The sequence below is a fragment of the Cavia porcellus genome, unplaced genomic scaffold (assembly GCF_034190915.1).
Source record: "Cavia porcellus strain 051 isolate PalLab524CR breed Dunkin Hartley unplaced genomic scaffold, mCavPor4.1 scaffold_27, whole genome shotgun sequence".
NCBI lineage: Eukaryota > Metazoa > Chordata > Mammalia > Rodentia > Caviidae > Cavia > Cavia porcellus.
The window spans coordinates 26,143,867-26,162,502 of record NW_026947510.1 but is presented as its reverse complement, the minus strand read 5'-3'; the positions used below and the strand labels follow the sequence as shown (position 1 = coordinate 26,162,502).

Genomic DNA, 18,636 nt, shown 5'->3' with positions numbered 1-18,636 from the left:
TTTGGTTTCTCAGCCCTAAAGATACAGACGATATTGAAACATGTGTGTCTGATTTATTTCATGTATGAGTATGATGCTAAGGTGCATACATCTACTTAGAAATGCCTCATGTATATCCTTCTTTATGGCCTAGCAGCACTCTCTTGTATAAAAAAACTTACATCTTCACTATCTACTTATCAGTTGATGGACATTTGTGATATTTCCAAGATTTGGCTATTACCAACTGCACCACTGTAAAAATGAGTTTACATATGTATCTGTGGTATGATGCTTTTAACTGTTTTGAAAAGATACTAAGAAGGAGACTAGCTGGGTCAAATGGGACCTCGAGTTCTACTTTTCTGAGAGAATTTCATACTAAGTTTCACAGTAGTTGCAGCAATTCACACTTCAACAACAATGGAAAAAAATTCATTTTCCTTGGAGTCTCATCAGCAATTGTTATTTGTTGATTTCTTGGCAAGAGCCAATTTTTTTTCTGGAATAAGATGGAATCTCAAAATTGTTTTAATATTCTTCTCTTGAATGAAAAGTGATGTTGAACTTTTTCATATGTTTATTTGGATTTATGTTTCTTCATCTGATAAATCTGTACTCATTCCAGATGCCTATTTTTTGGATTGGATCTTTAAATTTGAGGTGTCTGATATTTTGAGCTCTTTATGTATTCTGGATATTACTTTTAACTGAGGAAAAGCTGGAAAAATATTTTTCCCAGTCATTTGCTGTTATAAAAGTTTTTAATAAGTTGAACTACCTCTTATTGATTTTTTATATTTCCCATGCTGTTGGAGTTTCGTTCATAAATTTTTGCCTATAACTGTGTCTTCAAAAGCTGTACCACTTCTGTCTTCCAGAAGATTTAGCATTCTGTCTTAATATTTAAATGTTTGATCCAGTTTCACTTTAGTTTATTGCCTGGTGAAAGATTTAAGTCTGGTTTAATATTTGGGAAAATCATTTTCTAGCACCACTTATTAAACAGCCTGTCTTTTTTCCAGTTAACAGGTTTTGCCTTTTTAACAAAAGAAAGTTGGGTGGGTGTGTTTGCAGTTGATTCTGTATCTTCTTGTCAGTTCCATCCATCCTTGAGTCTGTTTATTGTCAGTATCACGCTGCTTTTATCACTCTAGCTTTGTAGTATAATTTCAAGTGAAGGATTTTAATGCTCCTTCCTTGCCTTTGTTCCCCAGCATTGCTTTTGCTATTTTGTGTCTTCTGGTTCCAAATTGTTTGGGAATTTTTCTGTAATTCTGTGAGATATGCCACTGATATTTTTTAAAATTTTATTTAAAAAGAAAAAGAAAAAAAACCAAAACAAAGCAAAATAGTATAAGGGTACAAGTAATACAGAACTACAAAAAAAAAACAGTAAGAAATCCCCATTTAATAGATTACACATTATCATCTTAGAGATAGTTGTTCAAGTCACAGGATTAAAGCATACAAAGTGGACATTCAAACAGTGAGACTGTAAACAGTTGTGTTCAATGATCCAATCAAAAACATTAATATGGTCAGCTATTTAACACCCCTAAACACACTTGCAGTTGTATCCTTTAGAGCACTTTCTTTCCCTCACATTTTTTTTATTTAAAGAGAGAAGAAAAAAAAAGGACATAAAAAAATACAATGCAGTAAAAGGGTACAAATAATACAGTATTTCTAGAAAAAATATATATACAGTATGAAATCACCAGTTAACAGGCTACATATTATCTTCCCAGAAACAGTTGTCCATATCACTAAATTAAAGCATATAAAGTGAACATTCATACAGTGGAATTGGAGACGGTTCCATTCAATGATCCAACAAGAGCTCAGTTATATGGTTTTCTGTCCTACCCTCTCGAACATACCTGCGGTTATACCCTTAGTCCACCTTACTTTCCTCTCTTTTTTACAGTAACAATTACACTTTTAGGGTTTTATTACTCTCACGGTTCTTATTACTTGTTTGAAGAGAATAAAAACAAATGTGACTAAGCAAAACAGAGCCAGTTAGAACAGAAGGGTGGGCATAGCACGTGATGCAAAAATAGAATACCAGGTGATCAAAAGTGGTTACCATTGTGCCTCTTGCTATTTTCAAATTGAGTTGTCCATATCATCAGGTATAATACAATTGATCAAAACAATATGGAACAAAACCAATAAAATCTACACTGAGGACCTTACAGGACTTCAAAAAAAAAAAAAAAAAACGATGATAGTCAATCCATATTGGGCATTATAGTATATCTTATTGCCTTCAAAGTGATTGCCTATACCCTCAAACTTGATACTATCAAACAAAATAGAATATATAATAATCAGACAGAACAAGATGGGGAGAGCAATACTGGGGTTCAAGTCAGGTTAATAGGACAAGAAAAAAGGTACTATAATATGTCCTGTTATTCTTTAATTTAGTTTTCCCTTAATTAAAAAAATGAGAGAAAATAGATTAAAATAGGGGGAAGATTGAGATAAGAGAGGATATTGTAATAGAACAATGCAGGGCAGAATCGAGCAATTCAAGCATCATTGTATTTCACCACCAGATAAACTAACATAATAGGAGTCACCACAGTGCCTCTTTCCTTAAATTATTTGAGTGTAACTTCGCATGCTATAATATCAAGCGTATCTAGACAGTGTGAAACCTTTCAAGAGAATACAATAATTACCTCTTTGCCTATAAAGAGTTTTGTTTATACTATAGCTTATAGTGAAATATAGTAAGATACAACATGTTAAAACAGGTGGAAACAGATGTTCTACAGCTTGATGGGACTTTAAAACAAGACGATATTAAATCAGCACTAGCTTTTATGTTGTGTTGCTTTCTTCAAAATAGCTATTCATGCTATCATAGATACTAACATCGAACAACCCAGGTTAAAACCATTGCGGTTAATGAGTGAAAACATTATATGGCTTCAAACCAATATGATTGGGAATCATGATTACCACATATTTCTATGTATTCTTATTTCTTACACTAGGGAAACTATTCGGTATTTATACATGTGAGTTTTATTTATTTCATTTATGAGTATGGTCTTAAGCTATGTCCATTTATTTATAAATGTCTCAATGCAGTCATTTTTATAGCTGAGTAGTACTCCATTGTATGAAAATACCACAACTTTTTTATCCATTCTTCAGTTGATGGACACTTAGGTTGTTTCCAAGATCTAGCTATTACAAATTGTGCTGCTATAAACATGGGTGCACATGTGGTATGATGCTTTCAGTTCTTCTGGGAATTATGCCTAGAAGTGGTATAGCTGGGTCATATGGGGCTTCCAGTCCTAGTTTTCTGAGAAATCTCCAGACTGACCTCCACAATGGTTGCACTAGTCTACACTCCCACCAACAGTACAGGAGAGTTCCTTTTTCCCCACAGCCTCTCCAGCATTTGTTGTTGTTGGTTTTCTTGATCTTGGCCATTCTTTCGGGAGTGAGATGAAATCTCAGTAGGGTTTTGATTTGCATTTCTCTAATGACCAATGATGATGAACATTTTTTCATATATTTATTTGCCATTTGTATTTCTTCATCTGAGAATTGTTTATTAATCTCAGATGCCCATTTTTTGATTGGCTCTTTGAATTTTGGGGTCTGATTTTTTAATTCTTTGTATGTTTTAGATAGAAGTCCTTTGTGTGAGGGGCAGTTAATTAAGATTTTTTCCCAGTTTGTGGTTTTCTTCTCACCTAGCTGGAGACTTCTTTTGACATGCAGAAACTTTTTAATAAGAGGTGATCCCAGTTATTGATTCTTTGAAGTATTTCCCATGTGGTTTGAGTCCTGTTCATGAATTCTCTACCTACTCCTATATCTTCAAGGTTTTTACTCAATTTGTCTTCCAATAGATTTAGTGTTTCTGTTTTAATATTTAGATCTTTGATCCATTTAGATTTTATTGTATTACATGGTGATAGGCATGGGTTTAGTTTTAGTTTTCGACATATGGAGAGCCAGTTTTTCCAACACCATTTGTTAAAGAGACTGTTGTTCTCCCAGTGAACCTGTTTGGCCCCTTTATCAAAGACAAGGTGGTTGAGTGTGTTTGCAGTTGTGGTTGTATCTTCTAATCTATTCCACTGATCTTCAGCTCTGCTTTCATTCCAGTACAATGTTAATTTTACTACGGTTGCTTTGTAGTATAATTTCAAGTCAGGCATTGTGATACCTCCTGCCTTGCCTTTGCATCTTAGAACTGTCCTTGCTATTCTAGGACTCTTCTCACTCCAGATGAATTTTAGGAGTGATTTCTCGAGTTCTATGAGGTATGTTGATGGTATTTTTATCGGGATTGCATTGAATCTGTATAACAGTTTTGGGAGAATGGCCATTTTCACAATATTTATTCTTCCTATCCATGAGCAAGGGATGTTTTTCCATTTTCTCAGATCATCTTCAATTTCGTTTTTCAGGGTAATATAATTTTCCCTGTACAGGTCTTTCACTTCTTTCGTGAGAGTAATTCCTAGATATTTCATTTTTTGGGTTGCTAATGTGAAGGGTGTGGTTTCTTTTATTTCTCTTTCTGTGACTTTGTTGGTAGTGTATGGGAATGCTATTGATTTTATAGCTGGCTACATTACTATATTTATTTATTATATGTAGCAGTCTTTCAATGGAGTTTTGTGGATCTTCTATATAGAGTATCATGTCATCTGCAAATAATGATAGCTTAACTTCTTTTCCTATATTTACACCTTTTATTTCTCTCTCTTGTCTAATTGCTCTGGCTCATATTTCCAGTACTATATTAAATAGGAGTGGTGATAAGGGACACCCTTGTCTTGTGCCTGATTTTAAAGTAAAGGCCTTCAATTTTTGGCCATTTAGAATGATACTGGCTGTTGGTTTGTCATAGATGGCCTTTATTATATTGAGGTAAAGACCATCTATTCCAATTTTCTGCAGGGTTCTTATCATGAATGAATGTTGGACCTTATCAAAAGCTTTATCTGCATCTATAGAAATGATCATGTGGTTCTTACTTTTGGCTCTATTGATATGGTATATTACATTTATTGATTTATGTATATTGAACCATCCCTGCATGCCTGGGATGAATCCCACTTGGTCATGGTGTATGACCTTCTTGATGATTTGCTGCATCCTATTTGCCATTATTTTTTTTTTTTTGAGGATTTTTGCATCTGTGTTCATTAGGGAGATTGGTCTATAGGTTTGTTTTTCAGTTGGGTCTTTCTCGGGTTTTGATACTAGAGTAATATTTGCTTCCGGAAATGACTTAGGAAGGATTGCTTCCCTTTGAATTTCATTGAAGAGTTTGAGAAGTGTTGGCATTAGGTCTTCCTTGTATTTCTTGTAGAATTCTGCAGTGAATCTGTCTGGGCCTGGGCTCTTCTTTGTAGGTAAGGATTTAATTACATTTTTTATTTCATTAATAGAAATTGGGTTATTCATTAGTTTTACATCTTAATGACCTAGCTTTGGTACTTTGTATGTGTCATGGTTTATGTTGTGTCCCCCAGGCCTCATGAGTTTGCATTGTTCATTTGTGATGGTTCATTGTATAGTACTTGGATTGATGGTGTCAGTGCTCCATCCACATAGGGGTGGAGCCAGGATGTGATGTAATGGCAGGAAGAAGGTGTATCTTTTTCTTTGCTGGTTTGAGTTTGCTGCTGGTGGCCACCATGAACTGCAGCCCAGCCATGCCTGCCTGTCTTGGAGACAACTGAGTGTGGACTGAAACCTCCACAAACTGTAAGAAATAAACCTTTCCTTTCCCAACTTTGGGTTTCAGGTATTTTGTCTCAGTGACGAGTAAAAAGTGACTAAGACAGAAATTTGGTACCGAGGAGTGGGGTTGTTTGCTGTGACTATACCTGGCCACGTGTTTCAAGAGGTTTTGGAAATGGCTTCCTAGTGGGCGGAGTTTGGAAAGGTTTGGACATGTCGCCTGGATGCATAGAGCTGGAGCAACTTAGGCTGTTCTGTAGAGGAGATTCTGGTCAGAGCTCAGGAGACCAGAAAGCTGATAGAAAGCCTGATGGCAAAGACCAGGCTTGGGAGGTTTCTGCTGGGAAGGACTGCATTGGTTGTTGGATTCCACATGATGTGTGTTATGGCTTAGCAGAAAGTTTGTCTGCATTTTGCTCCTGCCCAGAGACTTTGCCTAGGACTGAGACAAAGGAAAATGGACTGATTAATCTTGAAAAAGAAATTAAAAAGCAACCAAATGTTGAGGCTGTGGCATGGCTATTGTCGGTGGCTTTCTGCCAGCTTTATGTTTCGAATCAGGAGCAGAGAACCCAGCAGGATAATTTATAATGCTGTGAGTTTGGCCCAAAGGAAGATTCCAGGAAGGGTGTGGATTGTAAAGACAGAGTTGAGATTTTGATTCCTAAGGAGAAACAGAGAGATAAGAAAGATGGCCCCAGGGCATCCCAGGAAGCAAGACCCCACCCTGTGCAGCCTCATAGCAAAGATGAAAAATTTTGCTCGGAGGAAAAATCTACAGAGTGCCATGCTCCAGAATGGCGACAGAAGCCATGTGAGGGTCCAGAATGGCGACAGAGGCCCCATGAGGTTCCAGAATGGCAGCAGAGGCCACACGAGTTTCCAGAAAGGTGGCAACATAGAGAAGCTTTTCATCACAATCAGTAAACAGAGCCCTGCGATCCAGGCAACTGACCCCCACAACCAAGAGAGAGAAAAGCCTGGCTACTGCTTCAGCTAGCAGCAAACTTTGGCGGCATCCACAAGGTGCTGATTTTAGGTGCAAGGAAAATGCACAAATTCTGAGGGTAAGATGGCTTCCACCTAGATTGCAAAGGGCCTGGGAGGCCAAGCAGTGTGCCCCTGGGAGGGCAATTTGTGAAGATGTAAGGGTGAAGCCGAAGGTACAGTGGAGACCCCAGAAGTTTGGAAAAGCCAGGAATGTGGATGATCCAAGGAAAGCTGCAAAAATCAAGCAGAGAGGATTTAAGAGAAAAGCAGCAGGAGCTGAAATGGCTGGAAGTGCCCTGGGGGTGGAATCACCCAAGGCTTTTGGAACTTGCAACCAGATTGCTTCAGATGCTGAGTGTAGAACTCTAGGACTTAATGTTTGCCCTGCTGGATGTTGGAATTGCTTTGTTTCCAATGTTTTATATTCCCCTGTTTTTAACTTTTGGAATGATAATGTTTATCTTGTGCCTTTGCATTTTAGAAATGTGTAACCTTGTTTCATTTGCATAGGGGGTTACAGTTAAGAGTTTGCTATAGATCTTGGAGGAGACCTGGGACTTGGACTTTTCAGCAATGTTGAAGCTGTTAGGATTTCAGCAACTCTTGGAGGTGGACTAAATGTCTTTTGTATAAAGGATGTACATGAGTCCTGGGGGCCAGGGGTGGAATGTCATGGTTTATGTCTGTGTCCCCCAGGCCTCATGAGTTTGCATTGTTCATTTGTGATGGTTCATTGTATAGTGCTTGGATTGATGGTTTCAGTGCTCCATCCACATAGGGGTGGAGCCAGGATGTGATGTAATGGCAGGAAGAAGGTGTGTCTTTTTCTTTGCTGGTTTGAGTTTGCTGCTGGTGGCCACCATGAACTGCAGTCCAGCCATGCCTGCCTGTCTTGGAGACAACTGAGTGTGGACTGAAACCTCCAAAAACAGTAAGAAATAAAACTTTCCTTTCCCAACTTTGGGCTTCAGGTGTTTTGTCTCAGCGATGAGTAAAATGTGACTAAGACAGAATGCTTCTAGGAATCTGTCCATTTCCTCTGTGTTATCAAACCTTTGAGAGTAGAGGTTTTCGAAATAGGTGATGATGATTTTCTGTATTCCTATAGGGTCTATAGTGATTCCTCTTCTTTCATTCCTTATTGCATGAATTTGAGCTTTTTTTTCCCTTTTTAAAATAAGGTTGACTAGGGGCTTATCAGTTTTATTTATTCTTTCAAAGAACCAACTCTCTGATTCATTGATTTTTTGGAATTGTTTTTTTAGTCTCTATTACATTGATTTCTGCTCTGATGTTTATATTTGCTTCTCTTCCTTTGGCTTTGGCCTGAATTGGTCTTCTTTTTCTAGATGTTTGAGGTGTGACATCATGTTATTTATTTGTATTCATTCTGTTTTCCTGATGTGTGAACTCAGTGCTATAAATTTTCCTCTGAGGACAGCTTCCATTGCATCCCACAGATTCCAGTTAGTTGTATTTGTGTTTTCATTTTCCTGTAGGTAGTGTTTAATTTCTTGTTTGATTTCATCTGTGACCCACTGATTACTCAAGAGTGTGTTATTCGGTTTCCATGTCTTTGTGGGAATTTTGTAGTATCTTTTATCATTAATTTCTAATTTCGTAGCACTATGGTCCGATAGCATGCAAGGGATGATTTCAATGCTTTTGCATTTATTTAGATATGTTTTGTGAATTAATATATGGTCTATTTTAGAAAATGACCCATGTACTCCTGAGAAGAATGTATATTCTTTTGTTGTTGGGTGGAATACTCTGTATATGTCTATTAAGTCCATTTGTTCACAAGTGCAATTCAGTTCTTTTATTTCTTTGCTGATTTTCTGTCTGGTTGATCTGTCCATTGGTGTCATTGGTGTGTTAAGATCCCCTGTTAGAACTGTGTTACTGCTGATTTGGTATTTCATTTCTGTTAGTACTTGTTTTAACAAGTACTCTGGGTGCTCTGGAATTTGGTGCATATACATTTAAGATAGTTATCTCTTCCTCTTGGAGTTTTCCCCTAACCAGTATGTAGTGACATTCTTTATCCCTTCTGATCATTATTGGCTTGAAGTTCACATTTGTCTGCAAACAGAATAGCCACCCCTGCTTTTTTTTGGGTTCCTGTTGCATAAAGTATTGTTTTCCATCCTTTGACTTTCAGTCTGTGGGTATCCTTTTGAGTTAGATAGGTTTCTTGTAGACAGCATATGGTTGGATTTTGTTTCTTGATCTATTCTGCCAGTCTGTTTCTTTTAATTGGTACATTGAGACCATTTACATGAATGGTTATAACTTATATATTGGTTTATTGTTGACATGTTATCTTTCTGCTGTTGCATCTTTGTCATTCAGTTCTGTTTAATTGTCTGTTTTGTTTAGTGGTTTTTTCCTAGATGCATCTAGGCTGTCTTTCAGTATTCTTTGCAGGGTTGGCTTGGTGATCATGTAGTTTTTCAGCTGCTGTTTGTCATGGAAGTATCTTATTTCTCCATCAATTTTGAAGGACAGTTTTGCAGGATACATCAGCCTGGGATGTATGGTTGGGAAATCATTTTCCTTTAGGATCTGACATACTTCACTCCATGCTCTTCTTGACTTTATTATTTGTGCTGAGAAGTCTGCTGTGATTCTGATAGGTTTTCCTTTATAGGTGATCTGTCTTTTCTCTCTTACAGCTTTTAATATTCTATTCTTTTGTTCGATTTCTGGGATGGCCATTACTATGTGTCTGGGTGTAGTTTTATTTTGGTTATGGCTATTTGGAGTTCTGTATGCTTCATTGATCTTAATATCATTTTCCAATCTTATGTTTGGGAAATTTTCAGCAATTACTTCTCTAAATGTCCTCTTGACATCCTTTATGTTGTTCCCTTCTTTTTCATTTATCCCTATTAACCTTATGTTGTTCCTTTTTGCATCATTTTGCAGGTGTTGAATTGTTATTTCCTGATTTCTTGTTATTTTTAAAAGATCTTTCCTTTCCTGTTCACTGGCTGCAATCTTGTCTTCAAGATCTGAAATTCTATCTTCACATTCATTGAGGCAGTTTTTACAACTTTCAGTCGAGTTTTTGATTTCCTGTATATCTCTTTGCATCTGCTTTATATATTCTTTTTGTTTCTTATATTGTTCATCCAGGGATTGTATCTTTTTGTCTATCTCCTCAAGTTTTTTAACTGTGTCTTCTTTAGATATGTTCAGCATCTCCTTCATTTCTTTTATCATTTCTTCTTTTACCTGAGAGATTATTTCTAGTTTGATTTTCTTTAAGGCTTCCCAGAGTTGCTTCTTTATTTCAGTTACTATTATTTCAGGTATTTCAGGTATGTGGCATGTGTTTTCTTCTATGCACATGGCTCCTAGGCTTTCTTGGGATGAGCTGGATGTTTGAGACAGCATTTTAGTCTTTCGTTTTGTCATTTTCCTATATTTTTGTGCTTCAGATTTTGTTCCACGTGAGTTAGAGAGGTCAGCCAGGCTGGGACAGAGGTCCCTGCTTCCTCTTTACTCACTGATTTGACAGGAAGCCAAATCCTGGGCCCCAGGCAGAGAAAACATTTCACCAGCCTTGGGATGGGTTCCCTGTCTCCACTGTTCTTACCGGACAAACAGGGAGCTGGAGGAGGGCGGCCTGCAGGCGAGGAAGAGAGCTCCATGCCTCTGCTGGATTTATGGGACCCACAGGCAGCCAGATCCTGGGCCCCAGGTGAAGAAAACAGTTCCCTGGCGTTGGGAGGAGTTCCCTGCCTCCACTGGTCTTACCAGAGCAACAGGGAGCCGGAGGAGGCCGGCCTGCAGGCGAGGAGGACATGCCTCCGCTGGACTTATGCGACCCACAGGCAGCCAGCCCCAGGTGAAGAAAACAATTCGCCGGCCTTGGGAGGGGTTCCCTGCCTCCACTTGCCACTGATATTTTGATTAGGATTGCACTAAGTCCATTAGGAAGTATGACTATTTTCAAGATATTGGTTCTTTCAGTCCAAAAGAAAGGAAAGTCACTCTATTTTCTCCTATCCTCTTTGGTATCCTTTTTCAGAGTACTATAATTTTCAATACAATGTTCTTGTAAGTCTTCATTACATTGCTACCTAAGTATTTCATCTTTGTTGATGCTACTTTGCAAGGTGTGAATTCCCTAATTTCTCTCTCATTGAGTTTGTTTCTTGTATATAGAAATGCTACTGATTTTTGAATGTTTGGTTTATACCCAGCTATGCTACTGAATTTGGTTATTAAATCTAGAAGTTGTGGTGGAGTACTTGGGGTCTTATGTGTAGGGAATCCTGTCATCTTCCCATAGTAATACTTTAAATTCTTCTTTTCCTATCACCATTCCTTTTCTTTCTTTTGTCTAATTGTTCTGGCTAATATCTCCAGAACTATTTTGGATGAGTGGTGATTATCACCCAGGTGTGCTGGCACTTGTCTGTAATACCAGCACTTGGGAGTATGAGGCAGGAGAATTGCTGAGCATTCTCGGCTTCCCTGAGGTACATAAGCGAGTTCAATCCTTGTTTCTACTACACAGTTGTATCTTGCTTCTTAAAAAAAACCTCTAAAAAACTGTGGTGATAGTGGAAAAGGTCTTTAGAGTGAAAATCTTCAGTTTTTAGCATTTAGTGTGATTTTGGCTCTTGTTTTGTGACAGATGAATCTTATCAGGTTGCAGGCCTTTTTAAATGAATAGGCATTAGAGTTTGTCAAATACATTTTCTGTGTCTATTGAGATGTTTATGGGGTTTCTGTACTTGACTGTGTTAATATTATGTATTATATATACTGATTTGTGTTTGTTGAATCATTCTTGCATCTTTGAAATGAAAGCTTCTTGGTCATGGTGTATAACCTTCTTGATGATTTGCTACATTTGCTTTTTTCCATATCTCTGCCAATTTTTGAGTCTATGTTTATTAGAGAGATTGTCTAGTAGTTCTCTTTTTCGGCAGGATTCTTCTCTGGTTTTAGTATCAGTGTAATGCTTGGTTCTAGGGATGAGTTTGTGGTAAGGATTCCTTTTCAATTTCTTTGAAGATTATTAAAAGCAATGACCTCATGTCTTCTCTAAAGTTTATATAGCATTCATCAGAGGACCCATAATGACCTGAGAATTTTTTTGTTGGTAAATTTTTAATTGCATCTTCAATCTTATTGACTGATATTGGGTAATTAAAATCTTTATATCTATTTGATTCTATTTTATATCTATTTGATCTATTTGTTGGTAATTCATAGGCATTTAGGAATCTGTCCATTTTTGTGTTTTTATCTTATTAGAATGAAGATTCTTTGTAGGAAGCAGCTCACAATGGCTGCTGCTGCCCTGCCTCTCCCACCTGAGGGCATTTTGTGTGTCAGCCTACATTTCCAGTGATCCTCATGTCTGCCTACATTACCCATAATCCTCTCCTGCTTACATCGTATATATCTGGATGTGACGATGACCTATCAGATAACACTCCGTGCCCTCTTCCTGCCCCATTGGCCCGCCTCCACCCTATATAAGTTGTAGCCATTTTATGAATAAATGAGACTTGAATGGAATCCCGCCAAGGCTCCATCTCTCTTTTCTCTTGCCCAGCCCTTCATCTCTGTCCCCTCTCCAGGCGAGGCCCAGAGAACAATCCACGGAACGGATCAAGTGGTGCCCAAATGTGGGGCAGACCTGGCATGAGGGATAACGATGTGGGACCATTCACGGGGGTAAAGTGCCGGCTGGCGTGACTGTTTTGGGACTTCGTTCCTGTGATCTCTGCAGAAGGCCACCCTACATCTCACCTGAATCACGGTAGGTGAACGGTATTAGCATGGGAAGCACTTAGCACGAATTGTTCGTGAATGGCCTCAGGGAGGCACTCAAGATTAGAGGGATTAAGGTTAAGACAAAAAGATTTGACATTCAGTGTGTCCATGGTTCCCCCTAGAGGGCACCGTCATTTTAAACAGTTGGAAAAGAGTAGGAGATGCTCTCAAAGACTATTATGGGGTTTTGGGCCCAAAAAAGATTCCGGTAACCGCTTTATCATATTGGACTTTAATCTCTGAGCTGCTGACATAACGTCACACAGATCCCCAAGTCACGGAGATGCTCGCCCAGGGTGAGGCTGCGTTAGCTGCCTCCCGCAATTGTACTCCACCACCACCGGACTTATCTAAGGCCCTCCTGACTCTGTGGTCCTTGATATCCCGGAGTCTTTTCAAGATGGCAACTTGCTGCCACTTCCTTTTTCTGGAGGCCATTAGGGTACTCAAAATGGCGTGCACTGCCCCGATACTCAAAATGGCACGTCCTCCATACTGACTCTGGTGGTGAAAAAAAAGGGGGGGCGGCTGGAGGTTTAGTTCAGTGGCATAAGCGCCTGCCTTACAAGCAGGCAGTTGTGAGTTCGATCCCCAGTACCGATAAAAAAGAAAAAGACAAAAAAAAATGGAGATTAGATGATGCAGAAGAAATTCATTCTAAAACCAAGTCAAGAAAACAACTGGGTCGGATCATGCTGAAAGGAGATAATATTACTTTGCTGCAAAGTGTCTCCAACTAGAAATGATCAGTGAATAAAGACAGCAGTGAGATGCAAGGCAGGCAATTAAGGTAAATGTCAATTACAGTGTGTACCCATATAAAAAAGGCAGCTGATTAAGTGGTTTGCCTTGGGAGTATTTGTAAAATGTTTGTTCATATTGTTTTGTCTACCCTTATGTTTTTACTGGGGGCAATAAATGTAGGGTTGTTTTTATTAAAAAAAGACAAAAAAAATGGCACTGCCACACTCCCTCCTCAGTACCGCCCTATCAACCCTGGAAATGGGAGCTTAGCCACTGGAACGACCAAGAGACGGTTTGGACTTGGGTAGGATCAGGAAGTCCATGGTTTGTGCTCACACCCTGTTGGTTCTTTCCGGGGCTCCAGTGTCCCAGACAAAGTCAAGTCTACCTTTGTCCCGCAGTAACAGGGGGCAGATCATATTGTAATTCCCCGGGAGAATATTTTTGTGCTCGTTGGGGCTGCAAAACAGTTGCAACAGGATGGCAACCCACCTTCCCTGATAAACACCTTAAACTGACATGGGGGCCACCAGGGTGCAGACTAGATGACTACCCACTGGCCAATCAAAGACCCTGTCAGGTTCTAAACATCACTGTCACCACTCCTGAAGACCCTGGCTGGCTGACAGGATGCACCTGGGGACTTCGAGTTTATGAGTCAGGCAAAGACAGGGGAAATCTTATTCTCATAAAAAAGGTTCCCCTACAGATTTCATCTGTGCCCATAGGCCCAAATCCTGCTCTAAAGCCAAAATACAATCCAAATCCAAAATACAATCAGTCCAATACAGATCCTGTTACTGCTGTTCAAACAAACCACAGTAAGTCACCCAACCATAAGTGTTTCTCAAGCCCCCCCACACCAGGTAGATCATATACCTGCCCCTCAATATTCACATTCTAACCTATTCAGTTTGATTAAAGGGGCATACACAGCCTTAAATCGTACCCAACCTGATCTCACCCAATCCTGTTGGTTATGCTTGACTGCTCCTCCCCCATATTATGAAGGAAAGGCCCTCAATTTAACCTTTAACAGTTCTTCTAGCTCATCTGCCTGTGACTGGGGCAATCACCACAAGCTGACTCTCCCTAACGTCTCAGGTAGAGGGACTTGTCTTGGGGACTCCAGCCATCCACCAACACTGACAGCACGACTCTGTGCCCAGCTTCATTCTGAGTTCAAGCCAAATAATTACCTCATTCCACCCCCAGGAATGTCTTGGGCCTGCAATTTTGGCCTCTCACCCTGTATAGCAACTACTGTTTTTAACAAGTCTACAGATTTTTGTGTTCTTGTACAGGTTCTTCCTCGCATAACCTTCCACCCAGGAGACTACTACCTCCAGCTATGTATATGAGAGAACCTGCAACACTCACCTTAGCTGTATTGCTAGGGTTAGGAGTTGCAACAGGAATAGGAACAGGGACTACAGCTCTAGTGTTGGGAAATCAGCATCTAGCTCAATTACAGGCAGCAGCAGATCAAGATTTAAAAGAAATAGAAACAACTGTGACGGCTCTACAGGGGTCCCTGACATCTCTATCTGAGGTAGTCCTACAGAATAGAAGAGGGCTAGACCTCCTATTTATGAAGGAGGGTGGCTTATGTGCTACCCTCAAGGAAGAATGTTGTTTCAAGCTCTCATTGACTTGGCTCTGTGGAGAATTTGACTGTGATTCTTATGGGCTTCCATTTGTGGATGATTGCTTCTCTTCTCAAACAAATTTGAATATTCTATTCTCATATTGAATTTCTGGGAGCATGATTATGATATGCTTTGTTTTAAGTGTTCTTTTTTGGCTAATTGGATTCCTATATTCTTCACTTACCTGTGTGTTAAATTCTTTCTCCATGCTTGGGTAGTTTTCTGCCATTATTTATGTGAATGTTTGTTATGCTGTCTTTATTTTTATTGACTGCAATTGATCTTATGTTATTCTTTATTGCATGATCTAGATGTTTTTATTTAGTTTTCACTTCCCTTACTACTTTTTTAAAAATTTTATTTAAAGAAAGACAAAACAAAACAGCAAATGGGCAGAAATAGCACATACTTTCAAAGAAAAAAAAAATAAACAGTAATAAATCACCAGTTAATGTTTACATATTGTTGCCCCACAAACAATTGTTCAAGATACAAAAGTGGAACACACAAATGAGAATTCAACCAGGGAGACTGCAAATAGTTCTGTTCAACTATCCAACAAGAACTAAGTAATATGGCTATCAAATCAATACTCTTAGACAGGTACACATTTATCCATACCTTCACTTATGTTGGGACCAAACAAAACATAGCAGATTAAAATCATTCTGAACAAAGATTAATAGTATTGCTGGATTTCACATCATGATACTCCAGAATCAGCACTGGGTACTGCAGTGCCCCTTTTTTTCCTTCAAAGTATTTGTTCATTTCATCATGTGTCATAAGATCAGTTCTCATAATCTGTTTATAGGTTTTATGCAAGCATGAGTCTTAACATGTATTTCTATTCTTTCTATATTAGAGGGAGAAACAGAACAGAGCAGGACAGAACTAAACATATTCCTATAGACACATAAAACTAAAAAGACATATAAAACTGCTGTACAAGGATTTCTATCATGGTTACTGTGCTATCTTTTGTTATCATCAACAGAATTGGCTATATCATCAGATAAAGTATAATTGAATATATCAGTTCATTACAGAATTAACATAAATACAACTTTGTAGATAGTGTAGAGCTACAAAAACAGGTAGTAATCAAATCAGAATTGGTATCATAGTGAATTATTGTCATTTTCAGAACAGCTGTCTATACTCTCCAACTTGATACCATCAACCAAACAGTTTTGAATAAAATCTTTCAATTATAAGCAGCAATCAAAAAAATCAGATTTAACTAAGATCTGTCAAGATACAACAGTGTAAGCCATATAAGGATCCAGATTAAGTTAATAGGAAATAAAAGATGACCACTGTGTTATATCCTGATATCTTTGGGACAGCTGCCTGTGCTCTCAGATCCAGTGCTTGTATACAAACTGGGACCAAACAAGTTCCATCCAAGCAGAGTGGTGCGAGTAATATGGTTTTTAATTCCTGATACAGTATTAGCAATATCTTCTGCTGTCTTTTCCTCCCCTTTCACTCCCTCAGGATGTACTGTGTAGTGTTGGGTCTCCCCAACACTCTCGGTTTTATATTAGGGGCAACCTGCTAATTACATAAGTTGTTTCTGAACTTTCTCACTCTGGACTTGATCTCTAGTTGTATTTCTTCACTTATTAAAGCCTGTCTTTCCAACCTATCAATAAATACTGCTACATTTGCCCCTGTTACTCTCTGGTTCCCTATCACATCAAGTTCTGTTTTCTCATGTTTGATTTTGGTCCATATACCCTACTTCAGATTAATTATATTCCTACAAAGAGCATTCAGTGGACCCTACCTCTTGATCCACTCTCCCTGTGATTCTCTCTTTTTTAACATAAGTTTGTGTAGCTAGGCCATCTATATTAGAAATTATATCCAATGTTCTCTGCCTCATTTCTATTGTGCTTTTTCCATTATTAGTTGTCTGTTTGTCTTCTTCATTTCACTTTTTCCCCTATTCATTGGGGCCTCTCTGACACTGTTCCTGAAATCCAGGTGCTTTTCTCTCTCTCTTTAGAATGTCCTGAGTATTCTCTGTAGAGTTGGATTGGTGGTTGCAAATTCCCCCAGTTCCTCTTTATCTTGGAAGCATCTTGTTTCTCCATTAATTTCTTGGGATAATTTGTGCAGGATACATCAATCTTGGCTGGAGGTTATTTTCTTTCAAGTCTTGGATTATTTTGCCCCACAATTTGTCTGATGTAATTCTGATGGGCTTTCCCTTGTAAGTAATTGGTTTCTTGTCTCTGACAGCATTTAATATTGTGTTACTATATTGGATTTCTGGAATCTTGATTATTATATGCCTAGGTGTAGTTCTGTTTTGGTTGTAGATGGCTGGAGTTCTGTATGCCTCATACATCTGAGTATCTTTTCCTTTTCCGATATTTGGGAAGTTTTCCTTACGTATTTCTGTGAATACCCTTTGCAGTTCCTTTGTTTGTATCCCTGCTTCTTTATTCACATTCTGTATTCTTAAGTTATAGATCCTCTTGTCATCTTGTAGCCTTTGTATTGTTACCATTTGTTTCTTTGTTATTTTTAAGAAATTTTCCTTTCATATTTCCACATTGCAAACCTGTCCTCCAGTTCAAATAATCTATCCTTAGTTTCTTTCAAGCAGTTTTGCCAGCTTTCAATGGAATTTTTAATTTCCTGGTAATCTCTTTGAACCTGCTTCATGTATTCTATGTTCTCTCTATTTTTCTCCATCAAACAATTCTCCCCCCCCCCACCTTTCTTTGTTCTTCCATCTGTTTTTTCTTGGGAGGTGCTTAGCATTTTTTTAACTATTCAACTTATATCTTGCTTTACTTGGTTAAATACTTCACTTTTGAACTTGTCTATGAGGTCCAGAAGATATCACTTTATGTCTATTAGTGCTGTGTCTGATATTGCATGTTTAGTCTCTTCATTCTCCTTTGCATTTACCTTTCCTGGATCAATGTTCTCACAATTGGGGACTGAGGACCCTATCTTGTTACTCCTTCTTCTCATATTTTTTGTTACTTCCATACAAATGTATATAGGGGGCCCAGTTTCTTTCTTTGTTGGTTACAGTTTGTTTGAATCACACCAGCTAGGTGTTCCTGCTCACTGTAGTGTACAAGGGAGACACAGAACAGGGCAGCCTATGATGGGCCACCCCTCCAGGTCAGTCAACCTGTTGAAGGCTTCACTTAGTTAGGGTGCACTGCCAGGTGTAGGGACTTGATTTGGGCTAGCCTATTGGGTCTTAATCTGTAGTGTTTTCCAGGTCATGTGCTCCCGATCGATCCCACTTGAGAAGGGAGTAGCTGACTGAAGTCACTGTTGCTCCTTGTTCTAGCCAATGTGCTTGGTCCTAGAATGTTATCTGTTGAAGCTCCCCCTTCTCTATGGAAGAGTTTTTATTCCTCTCATTCACCAAAGGTGAGCAGACAATCAGCTCTGCTCTCAATTTGGTTCACCAACTCCTCACCTCAGTGTAAATGCCTCTCCAGTGAATTGAAGCTGGCAGGCTATCCCAGCTGCACCAGTTCAAGCACAGCAGTGGCAGCAAGTCCAAGCAGCAAGTTCAAGCGGAAGCAGTGAGACTGTAGCTGTTCCAATTGTAGCACAGGGACTATATTTTAAATTCATTTTTCTCAGCTTAGTTTGTTCCTGGATCGGAAGGGTGTATCTCCCTCTGTTTGAGACTCCCCACGCTGTATTATTTTTGGAATCTAAGTTGACTATCTCAGAGAGCCTCTGTTGCCTGCTG

The 18,636-nt window shown here is 38.8% G+C and overlaps 1 long non-coding RNA gene across 2 annotated transcripts in view; it reads left to right on the top strand.

The window, feature by feature from the left end:
• Nucleotides 1–7,532: 7,532 nt before the first annotated feature.
• Nucleotides 7,533–18,636, top strand: part of LOC134473527 (uncharacterized) — a 47,865-nt gene continuing 36,761 nt past the window's right edge. The window contains exons 1-2 of one of the 2 annotated variants that reach the window (XR_010043813.1): nucleotides 7,533–7,633; nucleotides 12,284–12,490. This is a non-coding gene — a long non-coding RNA (uncharacterized LOC134473527). The remainder of the gene's footprint in view (nucleotides 7,634–12,283; nucleotides 12,491–18,636) is intronic. The other variant, XR_010043812.1, reaches the window with a different exon arrangement.